This window comes from Syngnathoides biaculeatus, unplaced genomic scaffold (assembly GCF_019802595.1).
Source record: "Syngnathoides biaculeatus isolate LvHL_M unplaced genomic scaffold, ASM1980259v1 ctg243_pilon_pilon, whole genome shotgun sequence".
Lineage (NCBI taxonomy): Eukaryota > Metazoa > Chordata > Actinopteri > Syngnathiformes > Syngnathidae > Syngnathoides > Syngnathoides biaculeatus.
Window position 1 is genome coordinate 1 of NW_026907498.1, and position 5,687 is coordinate 5,687.

Consider the following 5,687-nt stretch of genomic DNA (forward strand, 5'->3'; position numbering starts at 1 on the left):
TCTCCCCAGACCACATACGACATGTTCTCTCCATTGGCTGCAACTGTGACTAAAGGGCCCACTCTGTCCAAAATTTCTGAAATGTCTCTGAGTTTTGTGTCTGGCAGAATACATTTCTTTCCATACCTCATCAATAATTGTCACTTGCGAGCCAGAGTCCCACCAAGCTTGAACATCTTGACCTTGAATTAGACAATAGGTCACTTGCACAACTGCAGAGCAAGTGCATTGTGGGTAAGAATTTTTCATGTGTCGGCCATTTTCGGAGGTTGTAAACAGTTCTTAAAGTTTGTCTACATACCAGCATCGCGTTCATTGTATCTGCACTTTCTATGGCGTTTTCCAAGTATTTCGAGGATCTGTCGGCTGATCTGAAACCCTACTACAGGCAGAAAATCAATTTATGTGAGGATCTGGACGAAGGCTGATTTTGCGACTGAAAAATGTTGGCCGAGAGTGGAATACCCCGACATTGTGAACTACTTGGTGCTTACAACCAACAGCCTGAGTCACCCACAGATTGAAGGCCTGCAAGTCCTTGGAGGCTTACAATTACTTTGTAAGCGGGTGGATTCAGAGTGTCCTCTGCAAAACGTTGTCTGAAGAAAAGGTTTTAATCGTTGCCCGAGTAAGTAACTTGTAATCACCCGGGACAGAGTGCGTAACTCACTGTTGTTGTTGTTGTTTCTGCTTAGCCATTATGGGCTTTTCAGGTCCGACAAATCGGACCGATTAGGGAAAAAGATCTATGACAAATAAATATTACACCATCTTTTAAATTTATTTGAAGGAGCATTAAGTAATGTGACAATAACAAAAATGTACAAGGTGTAAATGACTAAGTACTAACAAATTAGAGCGTGAATGTCTGAATGTAGCCCGAATAGTAATACTAGCCCTAATACAACAGTCGCGGCTTTCTATTTGTTCACATTTGCCTGACTCAAATGTCAGCATATAGAAAGCCGCAACTGTTGTATTAGGGCTAGCGTGAATGATGCCCTGGTAGGTGGTAGGTGCTACATGCATACTCGTGTTGTTTTTAATATATATACGGTATATTTCCTTCTTAAAAATAATTTGATGTTCACAGACAGTAAACGGACAGCAAACGCACAACACACATCCATACGTTTGTATCCTAAACTGGAGATGAAAAGCTTGTCACTGGCGGCCGATTTCGATCGGCGGCCGAGTTGGATGTACATGTACATGTAGACCTATCAAACACCGTTAGTCTTGTCATATAAAACACAGCAAACAACACATACATGTAAAAATAGCAGTCGGAGGATATGGTCAAAGTGCAATACTAGGCTTAAACTTACCACTTATGAAGTGATCGCTGCACACACGACTTGAAACTGTGGGACGAGTGAGATCTGCACGCGAGATATTACTGAGCCACTTCGCTTGCCGTTTGCTCGACATTTCTTCTGTTTGGGGTCCTTGGTGCGTAATTATTTTCGGAAATCGGAAAAACCGTCTGTTCCCTTCTTTGCTGAACTTGTTATAGCAGCCAATAACACAACACGTGTGCACCATCGTCTCAGAAGTCAAAAAGCGTCTTATGTAATCGAATGTAACCTGTGAAATGAGACCTCCCAATATGGCGGCCAGAAAAAATTCAAAACGGATGTGACGTCACCTGCAAGTCACATATAGCTTTTTCCAGGGACCAAGAACAGTGGAAAGGTCGTTTGATGCGAACAGTTCTCAATCATACACATTTCTCAACTGAAACCAATGGTACAAATGATGAATATTGAATTGTCTACACCACTAAGAGGCACTGTGACAGCAAGGGGGTATAGCTCAGTGGTAGAGCATTTGACTGCAGATCAAGAGGTCTCCAGTTCAACTCTGGATGCCCCCTTCCACTTGTTTTGTTCAGAGACTGCATGAATTCAGTGTTTGATCATCTCATGGGCAAAAAAAATGTCCCCTCAAAGATGGGAGAAAATTGCCCAGTCCTGACTTCAATGACAACTACAGAGCAAGCTTTTTTTTTGACACTGATTCACCGGTCAGGCATGTCAGTCGCTTGTATTGGCAATTATATTGCCTCCTGTTGAGCTTACACCTCCACAAAAGCCTTTTATTACCTGCTCTGTGGCGCAAAGGTATCGTGGCTGATTCCAGATAGGAAGGTTATGTGTTTGAATCACATTAGGGTCATTTCTTTGGCATTCTGATGGATACTTCAGAATGCTTCTACTTTGAATTCACAAACTTTTCCACTGAAAAGGACATATCATGGGGTTGGACCTGACCGCTCGTGCAACTCACTATCGGATTCTAAAATTACGACTGCATCTCTGTTGCTCGCCCCCCCTTCGTTCATGATTCCAGATTAATTGAATAAGTGTCTATATAGGCCTTTTAAAGTATAAATATTTGCCTATGGGGGGCAAAGATAAAATACATGAACAAGAAGATACAATAATAGCTGTTCCACAAAATAAAAGAATGTATATTTTTGTAAGTCAATAACATATCAGCGGATTCCCACGTTGAGGATTCACAACATTCGGTCCAAATTCAGCAAGATCAAAATGTTGAAGCCCGATCGTGCCCTCCGCCAACTTCAGAAGAAGGGAGACGAGATGTATTACCCATGATCCTCGGAGGGAGAAATACTTTAAGCGACAGCAAGTCAACATTAATCCCAATCCAGTGTTGTTCTGATTTCATATTTTAGCTTTAATGTAAATTTAAGTTTAAATTTAGTCAGCTCTGAATATTTGTTTCCCGTTAATAATCTCTGAAGTTGAGTTTCATGTTTCATCTTTCAACAGTACAGTAGTTTCCATAGTGTAGTGGTTATCACGTTTGCCTCACACGCAAAAGGTCCCCGGTTCGAGACCGGGTGGAAACAAGCTTTTGTTTCTCGCTTGCTTGTTAAGGAGCTGTATTATTTATTTATTTGCTCATGTTGTAAATCTTAAGGAGAGTGGACGTTTCCATAGATTAATTCTGCTGATGTGTGCCTGGTACTTGTTTCAAAACCGGGTGTAAGCAAGGACTTGACGGTGTTGCGGCTGTTGAGCATTGGCCTCAGAATTCTGAGAATATGGGTTCAACCCCATCCCCGTTTGTGTGGAGTTTGCATGTTCATCCTGCACCTGCATGAAGATATAGTGCTTAGTACACTGTGTTGTAGCTGGAGCAACCCTGGTTTAAATCTGAGTCACAGCAGGACCAAATTCCAGGAGTTCATTTCTTTAGTCCTGAGGTTTGAAATTTGCGTGGGACAGTGACAGTCCTTAAGATGGGCTTGAGGGGGGCTTTCAGCCACTGTGAGGCAAATGGTGCAATGGATAACATGTGTACCCAAATGAAGCCTTGCAGCCAATTAATTTCCACATGGTCCAAATCTTCATGGTGCTTTATTTGCACTATGGCGTCATCAAATGGTTGGGAAGCCCATGAGGTCAACAGTGTTGAGAATTCTATGGCTATTTGTTCAAGAAACTTTTTGAATGTGTTTGTGTTACTATTTGACATGTCTCACACGCCCCTCTAACCATGACATCCTAACAAGACCCACAAGTTTTTTTTTCTGGGACTTGAAAACTACACTTCTCACAGCCCCAATTCCTCAAGGATCTTACTGCAAGAACAAGGTGCACAGAAATGAAAAACATGATCACTTGTCATACTGGCTGTTGAAATTTCCAGAGATCTTATTGGAAATTTCAAACCCTGGACCTCATGGAATCCTGCTCGCCTTGAGAATATAACCCAAGAACAAGAACCCACAAAGAAGAGCACGTGACTTCATTCCTTGTCAAACTCTGTGGTTTTCGCTAAGTCCCAGACTTCTTTAGCTTTCTTGCATCACGTCGGGGTCACCAAGAATTGTTGGATATTATTTTTAGATCAATACAAAAGTCCGTTAATCATCTGACTCCAAATTGTGACCTTACCCGACCACCACTCATCCAACAATTTGCGCGCTCGTTCTGCAAAGAAAGGACCAGGAAGCCGGCGTTTTCACACGCGAGTGGATTTATTCCTTCAACAAACACCTGGGTCTCGGGTCCCTCTCAATCCAACCCTGTACGTCTCTGTTCCCTCCAGCCGACGTACTCCACATCCGAGTTGCCCAGGACAATTTAAAAGTACAATCTACTAATTCACTATTGGTTTTGTGTCTCCTGCAGTTCTCCTTAGCGCTCTCTCATTGGTCTTTTTTGGTCCGCAGGATGGTGGGCCGACTCCTCCCGCCTGAGGTTGTTGATGTTTTGTTGCTCCCGTCTCCCTCTAGGTCTGGGTCAAGCGTTGCCTGGGTCAAGCGTCGCGTCGCCCCACACCTGCTGATTGTGGTCATCACCACCCAACCGTCGAGAACATTCCGTTCTAGCACGCTATCTGCTGTAATCACTTTCTTGCCACATTCTCACACTGCAACTTTTCATCCACAGACTTCCACACGTTAAGCAGTATTGCAAATACATCGCCTTGTTGATTAACTTTTATACATTTCATTTCCTTTATGGGCAACAAGGATGTTTTAAATGATGGAGATAATCGCATATCTCATTGATCATTTGGCTGGCACCCAAAACAAGGATCGTTCGCCTTCAACCAGCACAGGAATGTTCAATGACCCCTTTGCTTGCTCCAAGGGCCACCTTGAGCAAATGAGCAACTTGTATTATTGCAGCATACTGAGCAACTACAGATGGCATAGCTGGGCTTGTCCAGGAGTTGAAACCAGGACCTCTCAAACCCAAAGTGAGAATCAACGAGCCACATCAGTCACCGTCCCCGTAAAGTTTCGTAGCCCTGGATGATTGAGTCACCTGCCATCAACCAAACAGTGCCTATCACACTCCTCACGTCCGGCAATCACCCTGAAAGCATATCCATCTTTGTCATTCCTTCCTCTGGGATGCCTGTGGTTCTTGGTATTCCCTGGCTTCAAATTCACAAGCCCACAAGAGACTCTACTCATTGAACTACAAGTGGATGCTGTCCTCGCTGTCGCTGCCATTGCTTGCTTTCTGCTGTTACAGCCTCCAAAGACGCTCCCCCTCCTGCCGACCCAGTAGACCTCTCTCCCGTTCCGCAAGAATATCGTGACCTCTCACCAGTATTCAGTCAGGATTTAGCAATCGCTCTCATGAGAAAGCTCACTGCGGAGGATGTCGTTCCTCTGGGAAATGAATCACTCATCGTACTCATACTTGGCAGATCACAACCAAACGAATCAGTCTTCAGTTCCTTAGTAGACCAGTTCACGAACAAATCACTCTGTTCACTTCAGTCCCTCCTATTCAGGACATTAATGAGGATTGATGCCATTATCCAAAGTTGAAAAACACATTCCACAAGTTTCCATCATGGCACATCTCAATAAATGATAATGATGTCAAAAGTTTCATTTCAATTCAAAAAGTGAAACTCATCGAGACTCACCATTTTTTTTGATACATGTATAATTTTGATAATTATATCTTACAGCAAATGACAACTCCAAATGCACCACTTCTAGAAAGAAAAATGTAACAACGTATTAAGAAACATAAAATAGATATATTTTTATATCTAAATTTAGCCATTAATTTCCCCTCTGAAAAAATTATTTCCAAGTGATTAATTAATATATGTGTGAGACCTGAAATCAAGTGAGTTTTCGACTACCATATTCATTTTTTTTAGCTGTTTCTGATTACCACAAC

At 42.6% G+C, this 5,687-nt stretch overlaps 2 non-coding genes across 2 annotated transcripts; both read left to right on the forward strand.

The window, feature by feature from the left end:
• The first annotated feature begins 1,804 nt into the window (after positions 1-1,804).
• Positions 1,805-1,876, forward strand: trnac-gca (transfer RNA cysteine (anticodon GCA)). The gene has a single exon. It is a non-coding gene; the product is annotated as a tRNA-Cys (tRNA).
• A 929-nt stretch (positions 1,877-2,805) lies between these two features.
• Positions 2,806-2,878, forward strand: trnav-cac (transfer RNA valine (anticodon CAC)). Its single transcript has one exon. It is a non-coding gene; the product is annotated as a tRNA-Val (tRNA).
• Positions 2,879-5,687: the final 2,809 nt, after the last annotated feature.